This window comes from Schistocerca americana, chromosome 7 (genome assembly GCF_021461395.2).
Source record: "Schistocerca americana isolate TAMUIC-IGC-003095 chromosome 7, iqSchAmer2.1, whole genome shotgun sequence".
Classification (NCBI taxonomy): domain Eukaryota; kingdom Metazoa; phylum Arthropoda; class Insecta; order Orthoptera; family Acrididae; genus Schistocerca; species Schistocerca americana.
Genome location: NC_060125.1, coordinates 440,136,017 through 440,152,559, shown reverse-complemented (window position 1 = coordinate 440,152,559; position 16,543 = coordinate 440,136,017). Strand labels below are relative to the sequence as shown.

At 43.8% G+C, this 16,543-nt stretch overlaps 1 non-coding gene across 1 annotated transcript; it reads right to left on the bottom strand.

Moving 5' to 3' along the window:
* Window positions 1-4,395: 4,395 nt before the first annotated feature.
* Window positions 4,396-4,479, bottom strand: Trnas-gga. Its single transcript is given in 2 exon segments — window positions 4,396-4,430; window positions 4,440-4,479. It is a non-coding gene; the product is annotated as a tRNA-Ser (tRNA).
* Window positions 4,480-16,543: the final 12,064 nt, after the last annotated feature.

The window sequence follows — 16,543 nt, the reverse complement described above, 5'->3', positions numbered from 1 at the left end:
GTTTTTCGTCCTGTTCACTAAGTTGTTTGCTCATTTGTCGCAACAAAGCCATAATTGGATTCGACTCAAGGTCAGCATTTCTATTCTCTGTGCTGTTCAACAGTGGATCTGGAATTGTTTCACTTTCTGTAACCATTTGGTCATTTTGAAATTTACAAAAAGGTTTGTCAGTCAAATGTATACTATCAGTCATTGTTTCGGAATTAAATAAATCTGTCCTACTTTGTGTGATCTGTTCATTTTCATTAGACAAATTTGTCTGTACATTACTTGAGTTTTCCGAATCGGGTGTGTTAAGCTGGGCAGCGCTCATTACAATAGAGCGTTCTGCGTCATCAATTGTCGTTAAATTAACAGACGAGACAATTGAGTTTGTTTGTTCATTATCAGGGTAAAAGTCATCACTAGTGGTTGGAATGCATTGATTGTAAGTGAACGCAGGATTGTCATCATTACACTGCGTGTCACAATTACTATTGGTCACGTTGTTTAAGTCGGTAAATTCGTTCATAATACCTCGCGATACGCTATTCACAGTCTTTCGCGGCATTTTTACAATAGTCACAATTATTCAAAAACAAATAAGCCCAAATGCAAAAGCAACACACAAATACAATAGAGCAACGAATTGCCGTTGACCTGTAGAAAGAAAGTCACAAGTTAATAAAAGCGTTGCGCCAAATCCTAATTATATCTAAGCAAATAAGAGCAGATATCTGACTGTCGCTCAAAAGACTCTCAACGAAATACGATCCTGGACTGGGTGTCGCCAAGTGTAACCTCCCCACCGAAATTTAAAAGGAAATAAATGACAATACTTAATAGAAATGGGAGCCAAACGTAACCTCCCTAGCACTTAAATTTAATGACAATAAAAGTGAGAATCGCAATCTGACTCAAGTATAAGTTTTTCATAAAAAAATTAAAGTCCATTCAGTGACAAGAAAATATCAGTGATAATAATGATTCAATTAAACCGGAATATCGGTCTTTGGCCCTGTGCAAAAAAACAAAATTAAATTCTTACCTCATTGCAACACCTGGTCAAATTTCTGCTCTTGTTGTTGCGCACCGCTTGGAGCAACTGCATTGCAAATAATAATATTCCCTTTTTTTTTGTAATCTAATTGAAAACTGAAACTTTTGTTTAGGGGAAGTGGAACGAAATAGTTACTTCAATAAAAAATGAAAATTTTATGTAAAATTGCTTTTGAAATCAAAGTTATTATTGGGGGCACTTGTTGAAAATTAGTTACAATAATTAAACTTTACATTATCCGGTGATTATCTTAATTAACAGTATACCTCATTCAGCATCTTGACCAGTGTTGTCGCCAGACCACATCACGCAACCCCACTGGGTTGCTACCACTGACCGACCGCTCTGCATGACGACTACTAGCGTACTGCACGCGACGACTACTGACAGAGTACTGTACCCAACTAGACAGAGCTACAGACTCGCAACGACAGAACGACTGACTCGCAACGACTACTGACAGACTGAGAACCGCTCGCAACACTCGCGCGGTCAAGCGCATACTCTCTGGTCACAGATGCTACAATGCCTCGCCATCGCTGCTATGTTACATACGTGTTTCAAGATACATCACATGATCACACTGACAGAACCACAGGCACATAGACACAGGCAACAGAGCATGCACAATGTCGGCACTGGTACAGTGTATATCCACCTTTCACAGCAATGCAGGCTGCTATTCTCCCATGGAGACGATCGTAGAGATGCTGGATGTAGTCCTGTGGAACGGCTTGCCATGCCATTTCCACCTGGCGCCTCAGTTGGACCAGCGTTCGTGCTGGACGTGCAGACCGCGTGAGACGACGCTTCATCCAGTCCCAAACATGCTCAATGGGGGACAGATCCGGAGATCTTGCTGGCCAGGGTAGTTGACTTACACCTTCTAGAGAACGTTGGGTGGCACGGGATACATGCAGACGTGCATTGTCCTGTTGGAACAGCAAGTTCCCTTGCCGGTCTAGGAATGGTAGAACGATGGGTTCGATGACGGTTAGGATGTACCGTGCACTATTCAGTGTCCCCTCGACGATCACCAGTGGTGTACGGCCAGTGTAGGAGATCGCTCCCCACACCATGATGCCGGGTGTTGGTCCTGTGTGCCTCGGTCGTATGCAGTTCTGATTGTGGCGCTCACCTGCACGGCGTCAAACACGCATACGACCATCATTGGCACCAAGGCAGAAGCGACTCTCATCGCTGAAGACGACACGTCTCCTTTCGTCCCTCCATTCACGCCTGTCGCGACACCACTGGAGGCGGGCTGCACGATGTTGGGGCGTGAGCGGAAGACGGCCTAACGGTGTGCGGGACCGTAGCCCAGCTTCATGGAGACGGTTGCGAATGGTCCTCGCCGATACCCCAGGAGCAACAGTGTCCCTAATTTGCTGGGAAGTGGCGGTGCGGTCCCCTACGGCACTGCGTAGGATCCTACGGTCTTGGCGTGCATCCGTGCGTCGCTGCGGTCCGGTCCCAGGTTGACGGGCACGTGCACCTTCCGCCGACCACTGGCGACAACATCGATGTACTGTGGAGACCTCACGCCCCACGTGTTGAGCAATTCGGCGGTACGTCCACCCGGCCTCCCGCATGCCCACTATACGCCCTCGCTCAAAGTCCGTCAACTGCACATACGGTTCACGTCCACGCTGTCGCGGCATGCTACCTGTGTTAAAGACTGCGATGGAGCTCCGTATGCCACGGCAAACTGGCTGACACTGACGGCGGCGGTGCACAAATGCTGCGCAGCTAGCGCCATTCGACGGCCAACACCGCGGTTCCTGGTGTGTCCGCTGTGCCGTGCGTGTGATCATTGCTTGTACAGCCCTCTTGCAGTGTCCGGAGCAAGTATGGTGGGTCTGACACACCGGTGTCAATGTGTTCTTTTTTCCATTTCCAGGAGTGTATATAGCATGCGGCCGTGCTGAATCCACGTTAACGTAAACGCTCTTTCTATGACTAGAGAAACCAGTGATTTCCATTTGAAAACCGTAGCAGCTGATAATAGATCTAGTTCAGCATGAAAAACACGTGAGAGATATCACCGATAGGCAGGCTAGTTCCTCTAAGGCTTTCTCCTATGACCTTGAATGCTCTCGTTAATTGCAAGACGTGAAGTACTCGTTAGCATAGGCATCCTACCGGGCTGCAGGATGTTCTCGTTGTTTGGAGGCAGACCAATGGCCAGTAGGCGTAGTCATTTCGAAAACAATTTATACTCGCCAGATCCCCCAGGCGAGTTGGCCTAATATTTTAGCAGCTGCAGTGCCTCCCCAATCTTTCCTCGATCGTCATTACACAATACAAAAGGCGTTACCTCCAAGACAGTTTGCAATTCAATTCAAATGTTTGTAATACAGGCAGTGGACAAAAAAAAAGCATAACAAGTTACCATGCCTAATACGGTGTACGAAAACCGTTGGCATTCAAAAGAGGTTCCATTCGTTGAGGAATGCATTAATGCAGGTACTGTATAGTTTTCAATGGAATCTCACTCCTTTATTCCGGCGAAATAGTGGCAAGACCAGGTAACGATCTTGGAAGTGGATAGTGTTCGCGCCGGCCAGGGTGGCCGAGCGGTTCTAGGCGCTACAGTCTGGAACCGCGCGACCCCTACGGTCGCAGGTTCGAATCCTGCCTCGGGCGTGGATGTGTGTGATGTCCTTAGGTTAGTTAGGTTTAAGAAGTTCTAAGTTCTAGGGGACTGATGACCTCAGAAGTTAAATCCCATAGCGCTCAGAGCCATTTGAACCATCTTTTGATAGCGTTCGCGCACGATTCTCTCCAATTTAGGCCACTAAGCCTCAATAATACTGAGATCTGAAGACTGTGGTGACCAGGGGAAATGCGACAATTCACCCTCGTGCTCACAAAACAAGTCCTGGATGATGCGGGCTGTGTGAACGGCACCCGGTCGTCATCATGGACCATAGTATCACATTGTGGAACATTGTACCATGGGACGGACCTAATCAGCCAAATGGCCACATAATCCCTGCCAGCAACCGGCCTTGAAGAGACGGCCCATGGAATATCACGATATGGCTGCCCAAATCATTACCGAATCGCCGCCAGGTTTCACTCTTGAGATGTAAACTCTGCCAGAAATTGGAAACAATGTGCAAGAACTGAAATTTTCCCGGCGTATTTCTTCTTCTAATAATTTTCGGATGTGCAGCCGGATCCTGTCGACATTCTCCTCGTTCAAATTCTAGCGCTCTTCCACAATGACGATGTTATGCATCTGATGGTTCAAATAGCTCTGAGCACTATGGGACTTAACATCTGAGGTCATCAGTCCCCTAGAACTTAGAACTACTTAAACCTAACTAACCTAAGGACATCACACACATCCATGCCAGAGGCAGGATTCGAACCTGCGACCGCAGCGGTCACGCGGTTCCAGACTGTAGCGCCTAGAACCGCTCGGCCACCCCGGCCGGCTGTGCATCTGATGGAACAGCGACGGTGTAGTATATTACGAATTGCTTCCCCGAGGTGTAACCATCACTGCTGACATTTATCATCAATAACTGAGACGTCTCGCAGACGGAATCCAAGAACAATGACCAAGAAGACTGCGTCAACTGATTGATGCCACTGCACAATAACGCCCGCCTGCATTCTGCTACACCGACGAAAAGGAGTGGCGTGAGAAATCATTTCGCGAACTAGTTATTCACCGGATCTCGCGCCCTCCGATTTTCCCCTTTTCCACTATCTATCGAACAGCGTTCAAGGGAATTCCCTTGCGGATGAAAATGCTCTCCGAACGTGGCCCGACAAGTTCTTCTTCTCACAACTATGTGATTTTCTACAGTCGCGAAATCGAGAAGTTACCCCAGCGTTGGCAGACAGGTGTAAATAATGAGGGAGGTTACGTTACAGATGATTTAAGTCTGTTACTTATATTCTCTGTCACGTTTATCTCTTGTGTTTGTTAAACTTACGGCAAAAGCCTACGAACTCATGCACCAACCCAGCTGTCTCACTTTGTATGTATCGAAGCAACTGCATGCTGAGCAGCTGTAGACGAAGTGAGACAGGCTAGAATCGTCGCTGCAGCACTGGAGCTACTGCAGTGGGTCGCCTGCACGCCCCGCCTGCTCTTTACATACAATCGGAGGGCAACGCTCTGGGTCGTGCCGAGGCAGCCACGCTTCAGTCTTCGCGGACAATGATCTGAGAACAATGTGACAACATTGGTCACAGTTTCAAACAATTACCAGGGGTACAGTTGCAGAAAGGAAGTGACAACTATTTCATTCACGGAGACAGAAACTGTAAATTGCAGCTTTCCGTGTTAGGCATTGCAATTTTTGCTCGAATTCAAACTTATTTTCTGTGAGCATCAGTGCAGAGCCGAGTTTTTGACATCTTGTTTGTTCGACCGTTGTGGTTTAGAACAGCAGAGAAGCTGTATTAAGGGACAATCTATCTACACAAATAATAAAACTGTAAAACAGTGGTGTCTGTCTCTTTGTCTGTTTGAACACATTAAATTTCATGAGATTTTCACACGTAACCTAAGCGTAGTTTCGGTCAACATAAAGGCCTTCTTTCATCAAAATCGGAACCTGAAAAAAAAAAAGGTATGGAAAGTCGCCTGCTCAATTTCGCAGTTTAGATGTTGAAACATCAGAGTGCAGCACACCAAAGGACCAATAGATGGCGCTGATAGTGACAGACGTATTTTCAGAAGTTTCTGTCGGTGGCAGAATTAAGCGTCACACCGTAAATTTACTTGGCTAGGATATACGGACTTACTGATTTTGCTTTGTATTAAGAACTTATCGACATTGCTTTGCTCCTTTCAATAGGTTTTATTTGTATTCTTTGTTAGAAAAAACGAATTTATTAAGTTAGCTTTATGATTTGAATTACATTTTCATTTCGTTTTGCTTACGAATAAAAAATGCCAAGAAAACAGTCGAGTCTTTCCGATTACACTAGAGTAAAATACTGAGGACTATGCAGTCTCAAGAATCCAATGAAGATCATGTGGTGGCTTGAGAATATCAGGCTTTAACTTGCTCTTCAGAAACTCCTTCCAATAGTGAAGCGTGACGTAACTCTGATCGAGAGCGTCATGCGTTACATCACTCATCAAACCCTTCACTCACAAAGACTTAAAGTTACTTTTCTCCAACATAATGTCACAAAAGCAGAAATTTTGGTGAGTAGTGGCGCAGGTGTGTGAGTTTTTATACCCCGAATCCCACTTATTCCTAGCAGTTTACCATTTTGCTTTAAATGTGTACAATTACCAGTGAACTTATGTTATGCCTTGACCGTAAACAAAGCACGAGGTCACGCGCTGCACCTTAGTGTGAGTTGCTTTTCCCACAGCCAGCTCTAGGTGGCTTACCTGGCTCTCTCCGGTATTAGTGAAGCAAACAAGTTCTTTGTTCATGTCCCCAATCATTGTGCTTCAAACGTTATATAGAAAGAATCTTTATAAATCAAAAGTAAATTATATGTGTACAAAGTCTGAGGGCAGATATAAATAAATACCCAGGCAACGTCTGGTTTCCCAGGTAGTTAATAATACTAGGGTTGAATGGAAAGTAATGCCTCCACCTTCGTTAGTTGGGTTTGGATGGGAATATTTTAATAAGTCAAGCGCAGAAATAATCCTTAAAATGTGATCTTTAATTACCAATATTCACTTTTCTACAGAAGCACCAGCCAATTGGATACATTTCTGCTAACGATGAACAAATTTTCTGAAGCCATCACGGAAGAAGTCGATACCCTGTTTCTGCAACCACAGTCTCACAGTTCTCTCAACGTCCTCATCAGAAGCATAATGATGTCCCCGCGGATCGTCTTTCACTATCGGGAACAGATGGAAGCCAGACGATGCTAAATCTGGACTGTATGGAGGATGCCGTACAGTGGTGAGATTCAGTCTCTGAAGTTCTGCTGTGGTGGCGCGTGAAGTGTGTGGTTTGGCATTGTCATGCTGCAGGACCCTTGTTAGCCGTCGTTTCAGAGTTCGCAGCGTTGTGATGTAACGCTCTGAATTTATTGTTGTTCCACGATCAACGAAATCAACATGGATAACACCATCTGCGTCCCAGAACACTGTGGCCAGGGTTTTTTCGGCTGAGAGCTGCGTCTTGAATTTCTTTTTCTGGGGCGAGTCTGTGTCGATATTCCATAGACTGACGTTTCGTCTCAGGGTCATAATGGTGTACCCACGTCTCGTCTCCTGTCACAATTGAATGGGGAAGGGCGTCACCTTCATTCTCGTAACGCGAGAGGAGTTCCTGCCAAATTTCAAGTCTGAGGGCTTTTACTTCAGGAGTCAGCATCCGCGGTACCCGTCAAGCACAGATCTTCCGACCGCCGAGCAAAGCAATAATGCGACCCACACGTTCTTGTGAAATGCCGATTGTGCTTGCAATTTCTCTCTGACTGATACGACGATCGTCCTGAATCAATCTGTCAACATTTTGCTTGTGAATGTCGATGGTTGCTGTCACAGAACCTCCAACTCTTAGTTTGTCACGCAGGTCAGATGTTCCCGACTCAATTTCTTTAAACTTACTCGCCCTACGACGCACAATACTCACATCAACACAATGACCATAAACTGCTTTCAGTCTCTGATGAATCTCCTTTGGGGAGACGCCTTCTGCTGTCAAGAATTCAATGACTGCACGTTGCTTGAAATGCGCTGACCGACCGTCTGCGCAGGATTCCATACTTTACACTGTAACAACACATTCGTTCAATGCTAAGGCTTTCTGCCAACTGGAACAGTAGAGAGAGGCTACAGAACAAGCCAGTACCTGTCGCATACTGTTGAGGCGTTACGAAGGTGGGGGCATTACTTTTCAGTCAACCCTTGCAATAATAATAATAATAATAATAATAATAATAATGGGCCCGGGAAAAGAATAGGCCTCCGGTATGCTCTGCCAGTCGTAAAAGGGGACGAAAAGAACAAACCACTAACAGGGCTAACCCCCCTTTTAGTGTGATTAGTTGGTTCAGGGCAGAACTAATGAAGCCTCGAACAAGGACTGTCATGGTCGGGGACGACGCTTGAACCCTATGCCCATCCACAGTGGCAACGACACTGCTAGCCACACGGAAAATGATTTAAATCCAAATAGAGGTGTTTTCCAGGATACGCTTCCTGCAACCACTCTAGAAGGAAAACAAAGACAGAGGATGAGATGGTCAGATAAAGTTAACCAACACCTCATGTTCTGTTATTACCAAGCAACAAACTTAGGAACCAACACAACTGGATACAGATCACAAGTATACACAAAATTTATTACCAGATACCCAGAATTAAAATTTTTAACAAAACAACGACTAGCTGATCAGATCCATGTAATAATCAAAAATAACAGGATACCCCAGTCAGAATTAGAAAACATCAAACAACAAGTACAACAAATACTGGAACAAAATAATGTGCACTCAGAAGAAGAAGAAAATACAGTAATGGACTCAAACATCCCAGAGCAAACAAACAAAGAACACCATGCATCAATAAAACAATCAGAGAAAAACGAAATCTTAAGACGGCCACCAGAACAAGCACAAATAGAACATGAAGTGACACACATGATAGATATAGAAGAAAAATTTGAACTAACGTATATAGAATACAAAGACACAATTACAGACATTAGACCATTCTTGCAAAGACCACCAAATAACCCATAAGTCGAAACAACAATAACAACTATCAACACAATCATACACAACAAAATAAATGAAAATACAACTATGGAGGAGTTACAACTACTGGTTTATATAGGAGCACTCACTACACTAAATACACACACTAGGCAGAGATCAGAACAAACCAACATACAGAAGAAACCCACAAAACCAGCATGGCAACACAGGCTACAGATCAGAATAGAAAGACTGAGAAAAGACATCGGACAGCTAACACAATTTCTAAGAAATGAAATATCAGACAAAAAACGAAAAAGGTTAGGTAAAATCTCACAACAAGAAGCGATAGAGCAATTAGATGAAAAGAAGCAGAAATTACAAGCATTGGCCAAACGACTTAGAATATACAAAAAAAGTGAAAATAGAAGGAAACAAAACCAAACATTCAACACAAACCAAAAGATATTTTATCAGACAATACATAACACACATATTAAAATAGACAACCCACCAAACATAACAGACATGCAACACTTCTGGAGCAACATATGGTCAAACCCAGTACAACATAACAGGCATGCCCGGTGGATACAAGCAGAAACAGACACATACAAGATGATACCAAAAATGCCTGAAGTGATAATTTTGCAACATGAAGTCACCCGAGCAATTAATTCTACGCACAATTGGAAAGCCCCTGGAAATGATAAAATAGCAAATTTCTGGCTAAAGAAGTTCACCTCAACACATTCACATCTAACTAAATTATTTAACAGTTACATTGCAGACCCATACACATTCCCTGATACACTTACACATGGAATAACTTATCTGAAACCTAAAGATCAAGCAGACACAGCAAACCCAGCAAAATATCGCCCCATAACATGCCTACCAACAATATACAAAATATTAACTTCAGTCGTTACACAGAAATTAATGACACATACAACACAGAACAAAATTATAAATGAAGAACAAAAGGGCTGTTGCAAAGGAGCACGAGGATGTAAAGTGCAACTGATAATAGATGCAGAGGTGACATATCAAGCTAAAACTAAATAAAGGTCGCTACACTATGCATACATTGATTACCAAAAAGCTTTTGATAGTGTACCCCACTCATGGTTACTACAAATATTGGAAATATACAAAGTAGATCCTAAATTGATACAGTTCCTAAACATAGTAACAAAAAATTGGAAAACCGCACTTAATATCCAAACAAATTCAAATAATATCACATCACAGCCAATACAGATTCAGCGTGGAATATACCAAGGAGACTCATTAAGTCCTTTCTGGTTCTGCCTTGCTCTGAACCCACTATCCAACATGCTAAATAATACAAATTATGGATACAATATTACTGGAACATACCAACACACAATCACACATTTGCTATACATGGATGATCTAAAACTACTGGCAGCAACAAATCAACAACTCAACCAATTACTAAAGATAACAGAAGTATTCAGCAAATATATAAATATGGCTTTTGGAACAGACAAATATAAAAAAAGTAGCATAGTCAAGGGAAAACACACCAAACAAGAAGATTACGTATTGGATAACCACAGAAACTGCATAGAAGCGATGGAAAAAACGGATGCCTATAAATATCTAGGATACAGACAAAAAATAGGAATAGATAATACAAATATTAAAGAAGAACTAAAAGAAAAATATAGACGAAGACCAACAAAAATACTGAAAACAAAATTGACAGCAAGAAACAAGACAAAAGCTATAAATACCTATGCTATACCAATATTGACCTACTCATTTGGAGTAGTGAAATGGAGTAACACAGACCTAGAAGCACTGAATACACTTACACGACCACAATGCCACAAATATAGAATACATCACATACATTCAGCAACAGAAAGTTTCACATTAAGCAGAATGGAAGGAGGAAGGGGATTTATCGACATAAAAAACCTACATTATGGACACGTAGACAATTTAAGAAAATTCTTTATAGAACGAGCAGAAACTAGCAAAATACACAAAGCAGTCACTCATATCAATACATCTGCTACACCATTGCAATTTCATAACCACTTCTGCAACCCTTTAGATCACATAACATCAACAGATACGAAGAAAGTAAATTGGAAAAAGAAAACACTACATGGCAAGCATCCGTATCATCTAACACAGCCACACATCGATCAAGACGCATCCAACACATGGCTAAGAAAAGGCAATATATACAGTGAGACGGAAGGATTCATGATTGCAATACAGGATCAAACAATAAACACCAGATATTGCAGCAAGCATATTATTAAAGATCCCAATACCACAACAGATGAATGCAGGCTTTGCAAACAACAAATAGAAACAGTAGATCACATCAAAAGCGGATGTACAATACTAGCAAATACAGAATACACCAGAAGACATGACAATGTAGCAAAAATAATACATCAACAACTTGCCATACAACATAAACTAATAAAACAACACGTTCCCATATACAAGTATGCACCACAAAATGTTCTGGAGAATGATGAATACAAATTATACTGGAACAGAAGCATTATAACAGATAAAACAACGCCACATAACAAACCTGACATCATACTCACAAAGAAAAAGAAGAAATTAACACAACTAATCGAAATATCCATACCCAATACAACAAATATACAGAAGAAAACAGGAGAAAAAATTGAAAAATACATCCAACTGGCTGAGGAAGTCAAGGACATGTGGCGTCAGGATAAAGTTGACATTATACCAATTATACTATCAACTACAGGAGTCATACCACACAATATCCATCAGTACATCAACGCAATACAGCTACATCCAAACGTATATATACAACTACAGAAATCTGTAATTATTGATACATGTTCAATTACCCAAAAGTTCCTAAATGCAATGTAACACATACCGTACAGTTAAAAGGAAGTCACGCTTGATGAAGGTCCGCGTCACGTTCCATTTTTAACCAGACATAACGTTTGAGAAAGGATAGAAATAATAATATAGTGCTTTGTGTTTGTGACGCCTGAAACGGGTACCACATGCACTTGCCATCCCATGTGGCAGGAGGCATACGATTTTCCATTATTTCTGTTGGACTTCGTCGACCGCTAACATAACTCAAGCCACAGTATAAAAGAAGAGGAAAAGTGACAACCATTTAGTAGACTGGAAGACATGTTTCCCCGTTTCTTTCCTCTGTCAGACTTGTAATAGTAGTTGAGGTGCCTCTTAGCAACTTGCAGTAGTCCTGCCAACTTTGAAATCGAACTACACAGGTGTCTAAAATTAAAGCAACAAGGGAAATTGTGCAAGACTAAGTTTATTTTGCCACAATATACAGGTGATAGATAAGTAGAAACAATTTAAAGAACACAGATTGTAAACAACTGCAACATGCATAACGGCAGACAAAAATGTTCGTTAACGGCTTTGCACACACTTCCGACAACCGATTAATGCGCTCACCTCTGGCAGCGACAGAGGCCTGAAACGACGGAACATGCAGTGAACGATGTGATCAATCTCATATTGAGGCAAAAACGCCCATTCTTCCTGCAGAGCTGCTCACAAGTCCTGGGGAGTGGTTGGTGGATACTGACGTGATTGCAGTTCGTCTCCGTTATGCATCCAAGACATGGTCTACGGGATTCAAATGGGAAGAGCAAGCAGGCCGCGCCATGCGTGCAATATCATGCGTTTCGAAGAAAATATCAACCACCTATGCTCTATGAGGTCAAGCATTATTGTCCATCAGTGCGAAGTCTGCGCCCACAGCACCTCACAGCAACCGCGGACGATGTCTCAAGATCTGGTCACAATATCTAACAGCAGTTAAACCTTGCCGATTCGCCCGTACAGTTTCATGAAGAGCTTTTCGAGTGGTCAACATAATCCCTGCCCACACCATTAGGGATCCTCCTCGATAACTCTCCCTTTCCACAATGTTTGGGTCCCGAAATCGTGTTCCATGTTCCCTCCAGACGCGAATTCGTTGACACTCGCTCTCCAGATCAGTTCAGGACTCGTCTGCGAAAAGAACATTGTCCACTGTTCGACCATCCAGGTGGCATGTTGACGGCTCCACCCTAGACGTTCCCTTCTGTGAAGACGCGTCAGAGGTGTACACACAGAAGGTATGCGACAATAAAGGCCACTCTTCCGAAGTGGCACACCGTATGTTTCGATACAACACTTCCAACGAATGCTGCAAGGGCAGATGCCAGTTGCCTTGCGGTACTGTAGTGCCCTTACTGCCAAATAACGGTCTTGTCTTTCTGATGTCCCACGTGGTCGACCCTGCCCTGCTCTATGGGGCACAGTTTTCGATCTCTATAAACTGTCAGCACGTCCGAGAAACAACAGAATGATTCACTTTAAGCCATCGGACCACATCAGTTTGTGACTCTCCTGCTATGATTCCTCTTCCACCGCTCCACTGCAGGGAGTCTGGCAGACATCGCCTCCGTGCCACACTGCACCTTCTGTGACTCTGCACTCACCAAATGTGGATGTTGGACCACCCGAAAAATACCAGGTTTGATGGGTGTCCTGACGTCATCGCTGGCCTGATTGTCCATTGACTGGAATGCTGTCTTCCGTGCGGATCATATCTGTCGAAGTTTGTATGAGAACACAGTGATGTAGACACAGGATGGGGAAATAGCGGTTTGTTGCTTTAATTTTGGACAGCACTGTACCCAGGGTATCTTTGGTTCTGTTGTGGTACAAAGTCTTCGACCAGAGAAGGTTGCAAAGCTTTACAAGCCTTTTCTGCATAAGTTGGCAATAACAAAATAACAGTAAAACCACACAAAGCGGCAAACGCTAGAGGGGAGACACTGGGACCGCCAACGATCAGAGGACACTACTTCTGTCGTGGTGCTGAGGGGTTAACAAAGGGCACATTGCTACAGCTCAGCACATGGGAACAAGCACCTCGCAAATAGCAAAGCTAATCGACTGTTAGCGTGCTACTGTCATGAATATCTAATGAAGGAAGGTGAAATCGCGACAAGGCGACAGCGTGTTAGACGTCCACACTTCATCACAGAACTGGGAAATCACAGGCACGTTCGCTCAGTACAGCAGGGTAGCCAGTTATCAGTACACAGATCTGACTAGAGCACACAATGCTGGCGCAGGCTTTAACGTTCCGAAGCACAACAGCACAAGTCGATCATAATGCGTTCCTGTAGCAGAAGACCGCTACGTGTTCGCGTGTTGACTCAACGACATCGTCAGTTACGATTGCAGCGGCATGGGATTATCTAGATTGCACTGCATATCTATGGAAGCGTCTCGCCTGGTCCAATGTATGGCGTGACTTGTTACACAAGGAAGATGATCGTGTCCAGATAAGCTGTCATCCTGGCGAACGGCTGCTCAAAACATGGCCTGCGCCACGGACGTAGGCTGATGGGGGCACTATTATGCTCTGGTAGGCTATGTGAATATTGCTGTCCCCCAGCTGCATCCTTCATACTTGATACGTATCTTCCCCAACAGCGATGCATACTCAAGGAGAATAACTGTCCTTGCTACAATGCCAGAGTCGTGGTGCAGTCATTTACGGATCATAATAGTGAACTAGCATAACGTTTTCGCTATCAAATTCGCCTGATATGAACCAGATGGTATCCATCTGCATAGCTATCGGGCACCTTTTCCATGCCCACAAACCAGTGGCTTGTACACTACTGGCCATTACAATTGCTACACCACGAAGATGTGCTACAGACGCGAAATTTTACCGACAGGAAGAAGATGCTGTGATATGCAAATGATTGGCTTTTCAGAGCATTCACACAAGGTTGACGCCGGTGGCGACACCTACAACGTGCTGACATGAGGAAAGTTTCCAACCGATTTCTCATACACAAACAGCAGTTGACCGGCGTTGCCTGGTGAAACGTTGTTGTGAAGCCTCGTGTAAGGAGGAGAAATGCGTACTATCACGTTTCCGACTTCGATAAAGGTCGGATTGTAGCCTATCGCGATTGCGGTTTATCGTATCGCGACATTGTTGCTCGCGTTGGTCGAGATCCAATGACTGTTAGCACAATATGGAATCGGTGGGTTCAGGAAGGTAATACGGAACGCCGCGCTGCATCCCAACGGCCTCGTATCACTAGCAGTCGAGATGACAGGCATCTTATCCGCATGGCTGTAACGGATCGTGTAGCCACGTCTCGATCCCTGAGTCAACAGATGGGGACGTTTGCAAGACAACAACCATCTGCACGAACGGTTCGACGACGTTTGCAGCAGCATGCACTTTCAGCTCGGAGACCATGGCTGCGGTTACCCTTGACGCTGCATCACAGACAGGAGCGCCTGCGTTGGTGTACTCAACGACGAACCTGGGTGCACGAATGGCAAAACGTATTTTTTTTCGGATGAATCCAGGTTCTGTTTACAGCACCATGATGGTCGCATCCGTGTTTGGCGACATCGTGGTGAACGCACATTGGAAGCGTGTATTCGTCATCGCCATACTGGCGTATCACCCGGCGTGATGGTATGGGATGCCATTGGTTACACGTCTCGGTCACCTCTTGTTCGCATTGACGCCACTTTGAACAGTGGACGTTACATTTCAGATGTGTTACGACCCGTGGCTGTACCCTTCATTCGATCCCTGCGAAACCCTACATTTCAGCAAGATAATGCACGACCGCATGTTGCAGGTCCTGTACGGGCCTTTCTGGATACAGAAAATGTTCGACTGTTGCCCTGGTCAGCACGTTCTCCAGATGTCTCACCAACTGAAAACGTCTGATCAATGGTGACCGAGCAACTGGCTCGTCACAATACGCCAGTCACTGCTCTTGATGAACTGTGGTATCGTGTTGAAGCTGCATGGGCAGCTGTACCTGTACACGCGAACCAAGCTCTGTTTGACTCAATGCCCAGGCGTATCATGGCAGTTATTACGGCCAGAGGTGGTTGTTCTGGCTACTGATTTATCACGATCTATGCACCCAAATAGCGTGAAAATGTAATCACATGTCAGTTCTAGTATAATATATTTGTCCAATGAATACCCATTTATCATCTGCATTTCTTCTTGGTGTAGCAATTTTAATGGTCAGTAGTGTAAATTACGTGAACTGCGTGGCCCGTGCGTGCACACCTGGTGCCACGTTTAGTCCGGAAAGTTATCAAGGACTTGTCGAACCGATGGCAGACGGGATCGCTACTGGTTTCCCTTCCAAAGGTGGACCAAGATGTTGCTGACCAGGTGGTCATAATGTTTTGGCTCATCAGAATGAGTCTTCCTTATATCCGACTTCATGCGCTACGTTGCCTGTAAACTTTAGCGATGACATCACTTCTTCTTACACATTTAAAACTCGCGTGATATTCTCTGGCGTTTCCTTTGTTGTTTTCTCGGTGTCCGAATAAAACAACAACAGTGATAAGCTGAAACCCTGTTTTACATTTTTCTTGATACGAATTGTCTTTCTTGACCTTCCGATTTTATTACACTCACTTGGACTTTGTTGATTATTCATCTGTCTCTGCACTTCAGCATAAATATTAGGATTGTAAACATGATGAAGATGACTTGAAACAATAACTGTTAGTACGAGTTTACGTAATCGCAAATTTGTCTAATCACAAATTTCTCTATTTTTTTACAATCCTGGTCATCTCGCAAAATGCACGACGTAACAGTCACTTGAAAAATTTGGAAAACAAGCCTTTCGACGACGCAAGTAACTTTTCTTGTAATGTCTCCCACAGGTTTTGTATGATTTTTGTGCAAATATCTCGTGCTAAGAAACGAAAGGCACGACACATCGCGCAGCTCATCTTTTAAGTCACTGTGTCTCTGCTTAAGCCGATAAA